The sequence below is a fragment of the Plecotus auritus genome (assembly GCF_963455305.1).
Source record: "Plecotus auritus genome assembly, chromosome: 9".
Lineage (NCBI taxonomy): Eukaryota > Metazoa > Chordata > Mammalia > Chiroptera > Vespertilionidae > Plecotus > Plecotus auritus.
Genome location: NC_137783.1, coordinates 139,986,735 through 140,003,443, shown reverse-complemented (window position 1 = coordinate 140,003,443; position 16,709 = coordinate 139,986,735). Strand labels below are relative to the sequence as shown.

The following is a 16,709-nucleotide window of genomic DNA, read 5'->3' as shown; positions in this document are numbered from 1 at the left end:
GCTCAGAAGGATGGAAGTTCCACTTAGGAGCCAGGAAGAGAGAGAGAGGGAGAAGGAGAGGGAGAGGGAGAGAGAGAGGAAAGAGAGAGAGAGAGAGAGGAGAGAGAGAGAGAGAGAGAGAGAGAGAGAGAGAGAGAGAGAGAGAGGAGAGAGAGAGAGGAGAGAGAGAGAGAGAGAGAGAGAGAGAGAGAGAGAGAGAGAGAGAGAGAGAGAGAGAGAGAGGAGCTAGCTGGGAAAAGCCTCATCACTGGGTTCATCACCTCCCTTCATCCTTTCCTTGCTGCCTCTTGGAGGAAGCCTTCCCAGCTCTCTAAAATCCTACTGGCTTGGAATCTAGGATATGAAAAGATTATAAAATAGTGGTTTTCAGTCTTATCTGGGAACTTAATATATAAAATATCAGAAAGCCCAGTTGCTGTGAATTAAGTGTTAGCATATGTCTGGGGTGTAGACCCCATCTGTTCTTTGTGTAGACCCCTGAGGGAGGGAGGGCGGGAAGGGGGAGGGAACCACTGGTCATGGCTACTATCATTTTTGCAGTGAGTAGCAAGCAGATTCTATTTTACACAATTCCTGCTTCCTCTCTTTATTGACTGCTTATGTTGTGCCAGGTACCTAGGGAACCACTCACAATCTGTTAGCTCATCTCATCCCCAGCTCAGGCCCGCCAGGTAGGACTATGATTGTCCACACTTTGCAGATGAGTTTGGTTTGACTGTGGGGGTCTGTGTGTATTGTGAGGACCTGAAGGTGGGCCTGGAAAGATGGGAAACTAGGGATAAGATTATAAAAATCCCCAGGTGCAGGCAAAAGGAGACCAGGGGACCCATCTCCCAGGGGGGAGATGTGTTGCGCCATATTTATGGGCTCAGTCCTATAGCAAAAGAGAAGGGAGCCTGTTTGCAGCAAGCAGACAGGCAATGGTGAGGCTGATCCAGGCAGAATGGGCAGGGGCGGTGGGGATGGAGAATCAGGGATGATTTGAGAGACATGGATGGAAGAGGAACAAATATTGGGGGAAATTGAGAGGAGTCTTTGATGTCGGTATCAGGTAGGTCGGGGCCTCTGTTTTTGAAAATTCAGTAGGCTGTATACACATAGTGTTTGCACTGCTGTGCATATGTCCTATTTTAATTTAAAAATAGGGTGGGAACCATCAGGGTAAAAGTAGAGTAGGAAACATCATTGAAGTCTCTCACCTGAGTGTCACCCAGGACACCAAAGTGGCTCTCAGAATTTTCCTTATAACCTGAGAGCTGGTTTTCCTCACGCAGTGCACGTTTGCTTTGTTTGGACGAAGAGGAGGAAAAAGATCTGAGTTTTGAGCTGAACTTTGCAAAATGGGAGGACTTGGCCAATAGTCATCACGTTTACTGCCATTGATTAAGTTCTTGCAATATTTCATGGAGTCTAAGGCACACTTTATTTTTTAATATTTTAATGTCTCTGAAACCAGGACGCATCAATATAAAAAGTGACATGTCATAATTAATTAACTGACCGTGTTTTCTTTCTTAGAAACCCATAAAATACAATCCAGAGTCTTATATTCAAGAAATAGGATAGTGTATGGCAGGCTCTCTGCTAAGTCTTGTAGATACATTCCTCATGCAATCCTCACACCATCTTACGAGTTATCAGATGTTGTGAGCCCTTTTTCCCCAGATAAGAAGTTGAGGTGTAGAGTAAGAAAGTCCTTGCTTGAGGTCACAGAACTAGTTGGGGATAGACTGGGGATGTGAGCCTGTGCCACCTCAAATCTGTGGGATCTTAGTACAAAGCAAGACCAAGTCTGTGACCTGGAGGGTGGTGGCCCTTCCTTCCCACAGCCCAGGACAACCAGGCCAACAGCGAACACCATCACCTGGCTCACCGTCATGCAGTGCTGCCTCTTGTCACCCAGCACCAGTCTCCCCTCTTGGCCTTAAACCCTGGGATTCTTTTCTCCCTCCCAGGAGGGCTCGGGGTCCAACATCTGCAGTGACCTCCCTCCTCCACGAAGAGGAGGGGGCTGAAATGAGATCTCAGGGAAAAGGGGGAAGAAATTCCGAGCCCAGCTGGTTTCTCTCACACAATGAAGATTTGCTTAAATGGGAATTAGGATTAGTGCTGGATTTTGCCTCTCCTGGCAGAATGGTAATAAACTAATCTCCTCTCAGGCTGCAAGAAAGCAGAATTCCTGTGAAGACAGGAGACAGCTTCAGGCTCCGGAGTGCAAAAGCTGGAAAGTAATGTGGTTATTGACAGGCGTACTCGCGCCGCCAACATGCAGCCCCCAGCTCCTTCCCCGTGTGGCTGCGGCCTTTAATTTCGTTAATGTGTGACATTCACCCAGGCTGCGTGGCTGACAGGCATGCTTGACATTAATACGTGTTCCTTGTGGTCCCCAGAGCTCATAAAAGCTCATTATCAGTTCTGAGCCAGTAAATGTAGTTCCCGGCTCAGGTGGGCCTGAGTCTTCAGAAATGCCCTCCGGGCAGTGAAGCAGCGGCCATCTGCATGAGCCAAGAAATCTACTCCTCCCTTTGTCCAGGGGACTCGTAGTCCCAGGCCACTGGGTGGTGACAGGCACAGCCCTTCTGCCAACAGAACCCTGGCTTCCAATTTGCATCCAAGAAAAAGGGCTCCTTCTGCCCTGTGGTGTGAGGGGAATCCACCCAGCATTTTGGGAAGGCGGTTTGTCTGCATCCAGTCAGAGGTGGAATGTGCAGAGCTTCTGCCCAGCCAACCCACTTCTAGGCTTTGGAACTGCACAGACATTTCCACACAGAGATGTGGGGGTCACTGCAAGATTGCAATGGCCGGAAACAGAAACACCCCACATATCCACGGGGAGGAGGAAACTATATTGTGGTCCACATGCACTATGGGGCACTGTGCAGCTGTGAAAACGGCTCAGAAGGTCTGTATAGTCTCACAGTCATGGGTAGACACGATATCCCTGATAAGTGGCCTTGTATGTAGAACATTTGTGGCAAGATCCCCTTTGTATAAAGTCACACTGTCTGCATGTGGGCTCACATAGAATGAGATTTAGAAGGGCACACAGTACAGAGTCTTTGCAGAGATTCTATCTGTTAATTAGGATGCATGGGTAAGGAAGAACTTTCAGTTTGTAGTTAGAAAATTGTAATATATATGCATGTGTATATATATCATGAATTCCTCTGACTGTAGCTTTAGTCTGGCCCCCAATGCATGAAGTCCCCAGGCTGACAATGTCTGGATGAATGAGGTAGAAGTAGAGGTAAAGGTAGAGGTAATATCCTCCGACCAAGCCCTGTTCCCCATCAGTTAGCAGGGAGTCCTGAGAATGCCCTCTGTGAGGACGGTGCACTGCAGAGCAGACCTTGCACTCACAGCTGTCCTGCTTGCACCGCTCTCACTGTGGAGATGGCATTTGCACCAGGCTTGACTTCCTAGGGACCTGAGTTCTAGTCCTCGTTCTTCCCCAGTTCAGAGCTATGACCCTGGGCAAGTTATTTAATGCGTCTGAATTCCTGGTCCTCATTCCTGAAGTGGTAATACTTTCTCATGGACTTGGAGAGGGTGTCAGGATGATTGTCATGATCGTTTGAGGTAGCCTGAAACTTGATCAGGGCTTCCACTGTGCAGCCTGTCCATTGAGGGCAGCCGGAGCGGGGAGGGGGTGGTCGGGGAACTTGGCTCTGCCCTGTCTGCTATAAGTTTTGCTTTTGTTCCTCAGCTGTGCACATGAATGACCTGGTCCCCTGGGACTGGCCTAAGCCCTGGCGGGCAGGTGTGTGGCCTGGGTACAGTGAATTTGATCCTTCTCCTGTGACCTGGGACTCAGTCATACTGACAAAGGAAGTGGGAGGGGTGGGACTTTGGCCCCTGCACTCTGGGGCTGAGCTGTTTTTTCAACACCAACAACCCCTCCTCTTATGACTTATCTCTTCATGGATTCCAGATCTTGAAAGTTTTGTTCTGCCCAAAAAGCCTGCTTTCATTAGGCAATGATTAATTCCCTTTCACATTTCAAAATTACTCAGAGCGCCGTTTTTCCGCCTAAGGAAAATGGAGTTCCCACACCAAGTTGATAATATTCTAGCTAGAAGCAAAGAAACGTGATGCAATGTTGTAATTAGCATGCTCTTAAAGTCATCACATGGACGTTGCACAGGCTCTGGGGCTGATGTTAGCAGACGGAAAATAGGCCTCAATCCATAGGCACTGGGGATGCCATCCTGGGAACCTGTGTGGGGCTGGGTGCTTTGTTCTGTCTTTCTGGCCATGGGGACCCTGTCTGGCTGCTGCACCTGCAGAGGTGCAAGGAGGGAGCATGCCCTCAGAGAGTAGGTGCATGTCTGGACTGAGCTGGCCCCCAGAAGGCCCATGCCCTGCTAACCCATGCCTTCTTAAAGCTTATTTCTCTCTCTTCTCCCTCCAGCGGGTCTCCTGAAGCCACCATCAGAAAGAGACGTCAAGAGAACCCTGACACCCCTGAAAGAAAAAGACCAGTTGAAAGAGGTATGATTTTGGTAACGTGGTGGAGTGGCATCTCAACTCATTCACATAAGAGGGTCTGCTCTGCTCTCCTCTCTCCCTGCCCTCCAAGCCCGCCCTCCCTGCGTGAGAGAGCTCCGGACTCGTGCTGGGGAATGCAGGGCAGGTGAAGGGTCGCTTTACTCCTGTCGCTACCCCAAATGTTGGTTCAGGAATGGGGAGCAAGTGTGATGTGTGAGGAGAGAGGCTGATGCTCAAGTGGGGTCTCATGAGGCTGGTTGCCCTGTTGAGGGGGCTGTAGGTCAGCGTTGCTCCTGAGTCCACCCAGGAAGCGAGGGCCGAGGGATTGGAGGGAGGGAGCCCTTGGAGGGGAGCTGCACCAGCCGCCTGATGGCATTTGCAGTTTTGGTTGCCTCTGGTGCCCGTGGTGGGGAAGCACTGGGTTACTATCCTCATCACTGATCCGAGAGTCCCCTGCTCTCCCAGTTCATCCTCTCGCTTTCGGACTGTGCTGGCTGGCCAGCATTTTCCCAGCTGAAGTCCAAGGCAGGTTGGCCAGCTCTCCGAGGCAGGTAAAGCAGGGCCAGGCTGAGGCCCGAGTGGACAGCCTCATTGCAGTGGCTTGGTCTGGCACCGGTGTGGGCTCTCTCTCCCCCTCGATAGTGCCTGTGCCCTGCAGCACCCAAGTCTGGCCTGCTCTCGGGCCACAGTCTTAATTGTAAGCCTCCTGGCAGCAGATGGCCTATCCTCACAGGAAGCTATTGCCTTATCACAGTGCTTGGATCTTGCATGCTTTCTTACTCAGGAGAAGGCTCTGAAGTGAGTCCGAAAAGGCTTAACTTTCCCGGGACCTTTCTGCTACGGATGTTTCTCTAATCAGAGGAAGTTGGGGGCCTGGGTGAGCCAAGGGAAAGAAACTCTTTCTTTAAAATGTATTTTTATTGATTTCAGAAAGGAAGGGAGAGCGAGAAAGAGAGAGAATCATCAATGATGCCCCACACTGAGTATGGAGCCCGAAACCCATGCATGTGCCCTGGCAGGAAATCGAACTGTGACCTCCTGGTTCGTAGGTCAATGCTCAATCACTGAGCCATGCCAGCCAAGAATTTCTTTAAGTGCATAAAAAAGAAGCAAGCATGCTATTGTTCCTGGGTTACCTTCAGGGGGTTGTGCAGGGAGCAGAGTGATTTAGCCTTACCCCTGTTGTTAGCCAGGAAACATATCAATGTTAGAGTCACAGGAAAAATACAAAGATGACCATATGGCCACAGGCAGACAGGCATGTGCTGTTGTGGGAAATGTTTGCTGGGGTTTGGGAGTCAGACTGGTGGTAAAAAGGCCATGTGACCGAGTCCCAGCTCCGCCTTCTCAGTAGCCGTTTGACTTCAGGCGAGTGATTTGATCTCCCAGAGCCTCAGTTTTTGGCAAACCACTGGGTGGTTGTGAGGGCGAGGAAACTGCCAGCAAGACATACCTGTTTGCTTTGAGCGATGGCAGTTCCCTGGAGTAATGTGGCCTCCCAAGGTGACCTCTTTGAAGAGGCTCAGGCTCTTGAGATGTGAGAGCTGGGTGTTATGACCAAACAGTGGGGTTACCCTGGAGACACATACCTCTTTCCGTGCCTGGTCTAAAAAAGGTCTGAGTATGGGACCTGGGTTGTGTCAGCTCTCCGTTCTGAGAGCTGGGGGCCACCTCTGATATGAACTGAGCCTTTATCCCGTAGTTTACACTTGGCCCTGATGATCTTCACTGGACCCTTTCTGTAGATAATAGCTGATTCTCCCCACAACCCAAGAAACAGGTATTAATACAATTTTTATAGGTGAGGACAACTGGGGTTCATAGAAGTAAATTACTCTAGGTTTCACCTCTAAAAAGCAGCAAGTTCATTAGGACTCAAACATAGGGCTGTTGCCCCAATGGCAGTGTGCTTGCTATATCCCCCCACATCACCCACAATGGCCATGTGGCACCCTGGCACACCTACAGAGCACCCTGTGTGTGCCCATAGCTGCAGCCCACAGCACCGCAGTGGCTTCCCGTGGTGCCAATGACAGCACCCGCACTGTGGCTCCCCACAGGGCCCATAGAGGCCAGAAAGCACCCACAGGACTCAGCATCACCCCATAGCACTCATGGTAGTGCCCCATGTGTCCATAGAGCATTCTGCATTCCCACAGTGACACCCCAGGGGTGCCCATGGTAGCACTCTTCCCATGTTCTCACTTGGCTTTGCATGGACTTTGCAAAAAGGGGAGTCTTTATCTCCCAGCCAGACCGCTGCAACTGGCCGAGCTAGCGAGCCAAGGCAATTTCTAGGAAGCATCGGGACCTTCCTCCTGCTGAGATCTGAGAGCAGGATCTTATATTTAGGTCCCTGATTCATTTCGAGTTAACTTTTGTAGTATATGGTGTGAGATAGGGGTCTAACTTCATTCTTTTGCATGTGGTTATCCAGTTGTTGGGACACCATGTATGGAAGGGGCTATTCTTTCCCCCATTGAATAGTCTTGGCCCTCTTGTTGAAAATCAGTTGGCCATAGATGTGTAGGTTTGGAGGGGTATCAGTACATTTTAACTAATATACTAATGTGTAACTTTGGAGGGGTATTAGTATATTTTAAAGCTCCCTTACTGGTTTTCAGAGGAGGATGGGGCTCTGTTTCGGTGCCCAGTTGGGAGGCTGCTGGGATGACCCAGGGCAGTGCAGGGGGAGAGGATGCAGCCCTGCAGCCAAGCCACAATCATGGCGGTAAAAAGGCCATTTATCGAGTTAGAGAGGGCAATGAGGGAGACACCCTGATCCTCCCTGATTCTGGGACGGCCTCATAGATGACAAAGGTGAGAACAGAGGCCAATGTTTCAGGTGAGCTTGATTAAACTCCAACCCACACCCAGTATGGTTTGGAGAAAGACCTGGGTCCCAGTCACAGCTCTGCTCCACTGTGTGACCTTGGGCTAGATGCTCCACCTCTTTGAGCATCCTCATGGTCTGTGTAGGACCAATATTCTCTGCTGTTCATGCAAAGGGCTGGGGGGGGTCAAATGGGCCACTCGGTGAAGGCTGAAGGGCTTAAAGACAACTGAATGCTAGGTAGCATCTCCCCCCAAAGTTCTTGCCAGGTGGTTGTCAATATCAGCCTCACCGCCTCCAGGGTGTTGGGCTCATGGCCTCTGTTGCAGCCTGTGCTGCCTGGGGCTGTATTGGGCTGTCTCTGATGGGTCAGAGTGTCTCCTTGTGCTGAGCTGACATCTCTTTTCTTGTACCCTCCGTCTGCTTGCCCCAAATCTGCCTTGTGGGGCTGCATCACCCCTTTTCCTCCAGGCTGTTCTCCAGCATCTCTACCCTCCCCTTCTCATCTGCTGGCTGAAAGGTCCTAGTCACCTCTGCCTCCCTCTGAGGATGCCAGAGGGAGAGCATGGTTTTGGCATTAGATGGCTCTCAGGACTATTTTTTTTAGGTAGTTTTTGGGTTGGGCAAATGAACTCAGTTTATTCTCCTGTTAGACAAAGAGAGTCATGACAATTGCAGACTCATGGTCAAGATTAAATGAGATGATGGATGTCAGACATGTTGTCCACCGCCTAGGAAGAAGTCAACATTCCAGAAAACGGTGGATATAATTTCCATTGTCATCTGAACAACGCCCCCCCCCTCGCCCCCCGCCCCCCGCCCAGTTTTCTCTAATTCTGACTGGTGGGGCACAGCCCTGAGTTTAAGCACAGGAAGGGGCCGCAGCCCCCACGCCTCATCTGCCTTCCTGGCTTCCCCCTCTCTGTCTGGGACACGTATGCGAGGGGACAGGATGACAGGTTCTCACCACCCATTTCCTGCTCACTCAGCTCAACGTCTGCCAGAGTTTCTGGACTCAGGCCAGCCTCACGTCCACATATGACGCGTGGCAGCTCCCTGGTCCTTTTCTCCCTTCTTGGACATTTTCCATCCCAAACCTTTTCCTTCTTTTCTTTTTCAAGTTGTTTTACATTTACCCAGGAAGGTTCATCCCAGGGCCACATACCTGTTGGTCCTTATAGGAGGCCAAGTCGGTGGAGTGTCCCCTCGGGGACGCCCCGTCTCCCTGGCATGGTTGGCTGTGAGAGCAAGGCCAGGCAGACCCATCGCCGTGTGGGGTGACCTCCTTGACATCATGGAGAGATAATAAGAAGTCTTCCTTTCCCCCATCTAAAGAATGAGCAAATGATTGCTTTTCTGTTTATGCAGCAAAACTTAGCAGAAAGCCCCCTTAAGAGGCTTTTCTTTGTTGTTTTAAAATAATGACATATATCCACATTGTGAATCACCTCTGAATTTTCAAACACCCACCTGGTAGGGCAAAGAGGGAGGGAAGAAGACCCCAGTTGCAGATGCCATGTCAGCATTGGAGGGGGCCACACAGCTGTGCAATGGCAGAGATGGGCCTCGTCTGCCAGTCTTCCCAACTGGTGGTCACTTGGCCCCTCCCAGCTGCTTCTCTTTTTAGTTAAAAGCGTAAAATAATAGACTTTGACTAATAGTCCTGGAATTCAGGAGCGAGTCCAGATCTGCTGGCAGTGTTGTTAGCTATGGTAGTTTGTTACCTGCCCAGAGCTGCTGATGGGAGAAGAATGACCCATGCCATTCCCTGGGCTTAGGGACTTGCCGAGGTGTGTCTCTTTCTGGGGTGTGGGCAGGGCCGTGTTAGAAAAGGAAGGCACTGTGGGATCAAAGAAGGAGATTGGGCTCTGGATACGGGCCTTTTAAAAAAAAAAAAATCAACTTATTTTCAAGAGAAATTTTAGGTTCACAGCAACACTGAGGGGAAAGTGCAGAGAGTCATCATCGTCTCCCCGCCATACACACACCTAGGGCCTCCCCACTACTGACATTGCACCACAGTGGGACATACAGTATATTGTAATCGGTGAACCTATGTTGACACATCGTTATCACCCAAAGCCCATCCCAGGTTCAGTGGTGGTGTTGTACCTTCAATGGGCTTTGACAAATGTATAATGACATGTACCCACGAATAGAGTATCATACAGAATAGTTTCACTGCCCTAAAAATCCTCTGTGCTCCGCCAATTCATTCTTCCCTCCCTCCTAAGGCCGGGCAATCACTGATCTTTTTACTGTCTTCATAATTTTGCCTTTTTCAGAATGTCGTAGAGTTGGAATAATATAAGATGCTGCCTTTTCAGATCGGCTTCTTTCACTTAGTAATATACATTTGTTTCCTCCACATCTTTTCATGACTTGATAGCTCTTTTCTTTTTCCATTTTTCTTTATTGTGGTGAAATATATATAACATAAAATTTACTGTCTTAGCCACTTTTAAGGGTACAGTTCAGTAGTATTAAGTACATTCACATTGTTGTACAGCCATCACCACTGTTCATCTCTAGAACTCTCTTTATCTTGCAACACTAACCCTACGCCCATTAAATAATAACTCCCTGTCCCCTTCTTTTCCCAGCTCCTGGTAACCACCTGTATACTTTCTGTGCCTATGATTTTGTTACTCTGAGTACCTTATATAGGTGTAATCATATAATATTTGTTTTGTGTGTGACTGGTTTACTTCACTTAGCATAATGTCCTCAAGTTTCATTCATGTTGTAGCCTATGACAGAATTTCCTTCCTTTTTTTGTATGTGCTTAATTAAATTTTGCTTATCCATTCATCATCAATGGGCACTTGCTTCACGGTTTAGCTATTGTGAATAGTGCTGCTAAGTTCATTTCTTTTTAAAGCTGAATAATATTCCATTGTCTGGGTGTGCTATGGTTTATTTATCAATTCATCTCCTGAAGGACACCTGGGCTGCTTCCAAGTTTTGGCAATTATGAATAAAGCTGCTATAAATATCTGTGCCCAGGTTTTTTTGTGGACATACGTTTTCAACTCATTTGGGTAAATACCAAGAAGCGCGATTGCCGGGTCATATGGTAAAAGTGTGTTTAATTCTGAGGGAAACTGCCAATCTATCTTCCCAAGTGGTTGTACCATTTGCGTTCCCACCAGCAGTGCATGAGAGTTCCTGCTGCTCCACACCCTCCCAGCATTCCGTGTTGTCAGTGTTTTGGATTTTGGCCATCCTAATCGCTGTGTGGTGGTATCGCATTATTGTTTTAATTTGCAGTTTCCTAATGACATATGATGTTGAGCATTTTCTTTCTTACATGCTTGTTTTCCATCTGTATATCTTTGGTGACGTGTCTGTTCAGGTCCTTTGTCATTTTTTAATCTGTTGTTCATTTACTTATTGTTCAGTTTTAAGAGTTCTTTGCTATTTTGGATAACAGTCCTTTACCTATATATCTTTTGCAAATATTTTCTCCTAGTCTTTGTCTCCTCTTAACAGTGTCTTTCAAAGAGCATCATTTAAAAAAATTTTAATGAAGTTCAGATTATCTTTTTTTTTAAAATGGATAATACCTTTGGTATTGTATCTAAAAAGTTATTGCCATACAAAAAGTCATCTAGATTTTTCTTCTGTGTTGTCTTCTAGGAATTTTAGAGTTTTGCATTTTACATTTAGGTTTGTGATCCATTTTGAGTGCATTTCTGCAAGGATTATAAGATCTGTGTCTAAATTCACTCTTTTGCATATGGAGGTCTAGTTGTTCCAGCACCATTTGTTGAAAAGACTACCTCTTCTCCTTTGTATTACCTTTGTTCCTTTGTCAAAGATCAGGTGACTATATTTATGTGGGTCTATTTCTGGGCTCTCTGTTCTGGTTCACTGATTTATTTATTATTTCACTACTACCACACTGTCTTGATTAATGTAGCTTTATAGCAAGTCTTGAAGTCAGGTAGTGTCAATTCTCCAACTTTGTTCTTCTTCAATATTGTGTTGACTAGTCTGAGTCTTTTGCCTCTCCACATAAATTTTAGAATCATTTTGTCAATATTTACAAAACAACTTGCTGAGATTTTGATTGCGCTTGCATTGAATCTGTAGATCACATTGGAAAGAACTGCCATATTGACAATATCGAGTCTTCCTATCCATGAATGTGGAATGTCTATCCAATTATTTACTTCTCCTTCAATGTCTTTCATCACAGTTTTGTAGCTTTCCTCATATAGATCTTGTGAATATTTTGTTATATTTATACCTAAATATTTTATTTCTTTTGGTGCTAATGGAAATGGTATTGTGTTTTAAATTCAGATTGTACTTGCTCATTGATGGTATATAGGAAGCAATTGATTTTTACATTAACCTTGTATTCTGCAACCTTGCTTTGCTATAAATGCTTATTAGTTCCATGAGTTTATTGTCAAATTTTTTAAAAGATTTTCCACACAATCAGGGCATCTGTGAACAAAGACAGTTTTATTTCTTCCTTCCCAATTGGTAAAAAAAAAACAAAACACAAACCTGTAAAAAAAAGCTTCCTCCTCAATAATAAAAAGAAAACTTTGTCTTATTGTATTAGCCAGGGCTCCTAGTACAATGTTGAAAAGCCGTGGTGAGAGGGGACATCCTTGCCTTGATCTTAGTGGGAGAGCTCCTGGTTTCTCACCATAAGTATGATGTTATCTGTAAGTTCTTTGCAGATGTTCTTTATCCAGTGGAGGAAATCCCCCCTCTCCTCTTAGATTGCCAAGTTTTTTAAAAATCATGAATGGATGTTGGATTTTATCAAATGCTTTTTCTGCACCTACTAATATAATCATGTGATTTTTCTTCTTTAGCCTGTTGATGTGATGGGTTACTTTAATTGACTTTTGAGTGATAAACCAGCCTTAGATACATGGGATAAATTCCCTGGCTCTGGTCTATAATTCTCTTTATATATTGCTGGATTTGATTGGCTATTACTTTCTTGAGGATTTTTGTATCCATGTTAATGAGAGATATTGGCCTATAGTTTTCTTTGTCTGGTTTTGGTATTAGGGTAATGCTGACCTCCTAGAATGAGTTATTAAATACTCTTTCTGTTCATATCTTCTAGAAGAGATTGTGGAGAATTAATATAATTCCTTACCTAGGTGTTTGGTAGAATTCACCAGTGAACCCAACTGGGCCTGATGCTTTCTGTTTTAAAAGATTATTAATCATTGATTCAATTTATTTAATAGACACAGGCCTATTCAGATTGCCTATTTCGTCTTGTGTGAGTTTTGGCAGATTGTATCTCTCAAGGAATTAATCTATTTTATCTAGGTTAGTAATTTATGGGCATAGAATTAGTCGTAGTATTCTTTTGTTATCCTTTATTGTAATTTAAATTCTTTATTTTTTAAAGTATTACATAAGTCTCCTTTTTCTCCCATTGACCTCTCCCCGGCCACTCCCACCCCCCAGCACATGCCCTCACCCCCTACTGTCTGTGTCCATTGGTTCTGCTCATATGCATGCATACAAATCCTTTGGTTGATCTGTTACCCCCTCACCCACTGCCTTCCCTCATAGGTTGGACAGTCTGTTTGATGCTTCTGTGTCTCTGGTTTTATTTTTGTTCATCAGTGTATGTTGTTCATTTTATTCCACAAATGAGTGAGATCATGAGATATTTATCTTTCTCTGACTGGCTTATTTTGCTTAGCATAATGCTCTCCAGTTCCATCATGCTGTTGCAAATGGTAAGAATTCCTTCTTTTTTACAGCAACATAGTATTCCATTGTGTAGATGTACCACAGTTTTCTAATCCACTCATCTGCTGATGGGCACTTAAGCTGTTTCCAAATCTTAGCTATTGTAAATTATGCTGCTATGAACATAAGGGTGCATATATCCTTTCTGAATGGTGTTTCTGTTTTCTTGGGATATATTCTTAGAAGTGGGATTACTGGATCAAATGGAAGTTCCATTTTTAATTTTTTGAGGAAACTCCATACTGTTTTCCACAGTGCCTGCACCAGTCTGCATTCCCACCAGCAGTGTAAGAGGGTTCCTTTTTCTCTGCATCCTGGCCAGCACTTATCGTTTGTTGATTTGTTGATGATAGCCATTCTGACAGGTGTAAGATGGTACCTCATTGTCATTTTGATTTGCATCTCTCGGATGATTAGTGAATCCATAGGCAGCAAAATAGAAGACATATGTCGTAGCAATATCTTTACCGATATAGCTCCTAGGATAATGGAAACTAAGGAGAAAATAAACAAATGGGACTACATGAAAATAAAAAGCTTCTGCATAGCAAAAGAAACCATCAACAAAACAATAAAAAAGCCCACTGCATGAGAGAACATATTTACCAATATTATCTCCGATAAGAGTTTAATCTCCAAAATTTATAGGGAACTCATACAACTTAACAAAAGGAAGATAAACAATCCAATCAAAAAATGGGCAAAGGACCTAAATAGATACTTTTCAAAAGAGGCTATACAGAAGGCCAAGAGACATATGAAAACATGTTCAAAGTCTTTTATTATCCTTTTAATGTTCATGGGAACTATAATGATATCCCCTCTTTCATCCATTTCTGATGTTAGTAATTTGTGTCTTCTCTCTCTGTGTGTTTTTTTGTTTTGTTAGTTTTTTTTGTTTGTTTTTAGTTAGCCTGGATAGCGGCCCTTTGATGTTATACCTCTTTTCAAAGATCTAGCTTTAGGTTTTATTAATTTTCTGTATTGATTTTCTATTTTTTGAAACCTATGTTTTAATTATGGATCTATCACTAATTCTCTGAGAGATCTTGAGGGGTAAATCGCTTTCATTCTCTGCGTCTCAGTTTCCACATCTGCAGATGTGGAAATAACAAAACCCAGTGATAACGATTCCTGGCCCAGAGTTAGTTTGAGGGAAAATGTCACATGTGAGTCCACATTCATTGATTTAATATGTACTTGTTGAGCCCCTAGATAGTAGTACTGCTTTGCATGCTGGGAGTGCCACAGTGAATGAAACAGCGAAGTTCCTGCCCTCATGGAGCTCAGAGACCGAACAAACTGAATGCCAGGCAGTATCAGGTGCAGGGAAGGACAGGGAGTGGCTAGGAGAGTCGCTGTGTTGAGGGGCACTTGGAAGGCCTTCCTGATCAGGTGTCACTTTAGCAGAGACCCGAAGGCAGTGAGGAACAAACCTTGACTTCATCTGAGGGAAGAGCCTTGCTGGTGGAGGAACAGCAGGGTCTGGGCTATTTGGTGGGCAGGCAGGTGGCATGTTGAAGTACCAGCGACGAGGCCAGGGTGCTGGAGCTAAGGTGGTGTGGAAGGAGAGGAGGCCACAAGGGAGCTGGCAGCCAGCTTGAGGATTTTGGATTTTGATTCTAAGTGTAATGGGAAGTCAGTGGGCAAGTAAGAAACAAGATCAAATTTATGTTTTACCAAGATGGCTCTGGCTGCTGCATGGAGAACAGACCATGTGGGACTGAGAGACCAGTGTGGAGACTGTTAAAATCAAGGCAAGAGATGAGGTGGTTTAGAAGGACATATGGTGGCAGAGGTGCCGAGGAGCCCAAACCTTCAGCATTTATTTGGGAAGTTTTGTTGACAGACTCACTGATGGTTTGAATGGAATGGGAGAGAAAGAGGGAAGTCAAGGATGTCCATGAGTTGTGCCTGAAATGGGGGAACCTTGGTGGGCTAGGCTCTGGTGGAAGGAGATTAGAACATACCAAGTTCTGTTTGGGGGCATTTTAAGTTGAGACATTTATTTTATCTTTTTATTTTATTGTTTTTGTTAATCCTCACCTGAGGATATTTATTCCATTGATTTTTAGAGATAGTAGAAAGGAGGGGGAGAAACAGAGAGAGAAAGAATCATTGATATGAGAGATTCACATCAATTGACTGCCTCCTGCACACTCCCAGACCCAGGCTGGGGACTGAGCCAGCAACCAATGCATGTGCCCTTGACTGGAATTGAACCTGGGGCCCTTTAGTCTGAGGGCTGATGCTCTATTTGAGGGCAGTGGTCGGCAAACTCATTAGTCAACAGAGCCAAATATCAACAGTACACCGATTGAAATTTCTTTTGAGAGCCGAGAACCAACTTTTGCGCATGGGCCACGAAGTTTCAATCGCACTGTACGTGCGCGCCCGCACGTGGTATTTTGTGGAAGAGCCACACTCAAGGGGCCAAAGAGCCGCATGTGGCTCGCGAGCCGCAGTTTGCCGACCACTGCCAAGTTGAGACATTTATAAACCGTCCCCATTGTGCTGGCAAGAATGTGGATGGAAATACAAACCTGGAGTTCAGGGATGAGGTCAGGGCTGGAGAGACAAATTTGGGAGCCATTAGCTTCTAGAGAGTATTTCAAACCTTAGACCTGAATGAGATCACCTAGGGTGTGAGTGAGTTGGAGATGATGACGGGGAACTTCAGGATCTTGGAGACCCATGGGAGGTGCCCAGTGAAGGCTATCTGTGCTACCCAGAGGGCAGCCCATCCAGCATAATGTGGCAAACATCTTATTTTCACAAAACCCTGAGAGCTGTTGAGTGGCATGGAATGAGGAAGAGAAATCAGCCACAAGAGCAAGCCCTGGGCTCAGTGCCCACCCCGAAGGAGAGCCGGTTCAGCTGCCAGTGCCCGATGTGGAATAGGACAGGTGCAGCAGGGCACACCTAGGTCTCCGGCACCTAGGGAAGATGGTGTCTTAATACTGCCTCCTCAGTACAACTCAATTCTTTTCAATAATAACAATGAAACAACACAGATTCTAATATTGGCCGGAAAAGAAACACAGACAGTAAAATTCTTCTTTTAGTGAAGTTCATAATCTAACCATGCCATTAGACAAGCAAACATTACAGCTAGCAATAAAGGGGAGAAAACGTAATGGGTCCATACGTTTTAATTATATTAATGGATATTTTGAAAAAAGAAAAAATATACATGAAGGAAGTTCCAAAAGAGGGAACCCCACAAGGTTCAGAGAATGACTTGTACAGAGGTGGCCCCAAGGGCAGTAATCCAGTTTCCGTTTCCTGACCTCACAACCACTGTGTATCATGGCTTAGTGCAGATGTATGTGTAAGTGGGGACATATCAAGTGGCATCGGGGCTGGAGACGGGACCTGGGTACAGAGAACTCCAGGGATCCTGAGTCCTTATTCTCCACACGGAGATGAACGTGTGTAGCAGAACCACCTCGTGTTGGGTCTGGCTGGGTAAGTGGATGTTCTCTGAACTAACTGCCATGTAAGCACGATGTTTATTAAAGATTAAGGCATAACAGTGCATTCATTTGAAGCTTACATACATATTAAAACTCATCAGCGACTATAGCGATTGTTAAGAACTTGGAGCAACAAAAAAAATTTTTTTAAGGCAGAGTGTTTTATCATTGAC

At 45.6% G+C, this 16,709-nt stretch overlaps 1 protein-coding gene across 1 annotated transcript in view; it reads left to right on the top strand.

The window, feature by feature from the left end:
- Positions 1-16,709, top strand: part of TSPAN18 (tetraspanin 18) — a 148,234-nt gene that overhangs the window by 23,723 nt on the left and 107,802 nt on the right. The window contains exon 2 of the mRNA XM_080687560.1: positions 4,412-4,491. The gene's annotated coding sequence lies outside the window, so the exon portion shown is untranslated. The remainder of the gene's footprint in view (positions 1-4,411; positions 4,492-16,709) is intronic.